Genomic DNA, 748 nt, shown 5'->3' with positions numbered 1-748 from the left:
AAAAAAAAAAAAAAAAAAAAAAAAAGGGAAAAAAGGAAAATAGAAGGGAAATCAAAAAATAAAAGGACACCACGGGGAGAGCACAAAGAAGAACACGAGCACAATTGGATGGTATCGGACGCGCGCTAACAGTGATTAGAACAAAAGCGCACAAGGGACGTTGGAGCGCGAAAAAATAGGGGGATCGAAATGCGAAACGTCGGTATACGCCGGCAATCGAGATACACGAAGGAAAACATTTTGTCGAAAAATGGGACATCGTCGTCGGACATTATTTTCGTCCGTGTATCGCGAATACGTTTAATTGCATCGAACGGCGCAGGATATTTTTCGTATCGTGATGCGTATACCCTGAATGCGACGTCGAACGTTGTCCTCGCGACTGAAAGGGGGGACGTATTAGCTTAATTGAAACGCATCGTTGATATAATTTCCAGTGCGTAACCAATCGACGTAAAAACATCGAATGTTTAATTTATTACCCGACCGATCCGTTTCCGACTTTCGTTTCGCGTCCCCTAATTATCCAGCGAATTTCTATCCAAGGAATGCGAATTGCGCTCGAGCCTTGTTGCTAATTTCGAAGAGATTAGATTATTGCGTCGTTAGGAAAGGTTCGTAGAAAATTTCCCCAATATAACTTTTCGAGAATAAAAAATGACGATACGAGATTGTTAAGTCGCGAGAGAGGATCCGAATCGAATTCCTATCGGTATATAATTTCCGTTTCCGTGGAAAATTTTCAACT

The 748-nt window shown here is 41.6% G+C and overlaps 1 protein-coding gene and 1 long non-coding RNA gene across 4 annotated transcripts in view; one reads left to right on the top strand and one right to left on the bottom strand.

The window, feature by feature from the left end:
- LOC102675213 (neuroligin-1) overlaps nt 1-748 on the top strand; it is a 254,115-nt gene that overhangs the window by 232,929 nt on the left and 20,438 nt on the right. The gene's annotated exons all lie outside the window — the stretch shown is intronic.
- The window catches only part of LOC116186868, a 17,489-nt gene that overhangs the window by 14,940 nt on the left and 1,801 nt on the right, over nt 1-748 (bottom strand). The gene's annotated exons all lie outside the window — the stretch shown is intronic.

Source organism: Apis dorsata, unplaced genomic scaffold (genome assembly GCF_000469605.1).
Source record: "Apis dorsata unplaced genomic scaffold, Apis dorsata 1.3 scaffold_68, whole genome shotgun sequence".
Lineage (NCBI taxonomy): Eukaryota > Metazoa > Arthropoda > Insecta > Hymenoptera > Apidae > Apis > Apis dorsata.
The sequence above is the reverse complement of the archived record's forward strand: the minus strand, read 5'-3'. Positions and strand labels throughout refer to the sequence as shown.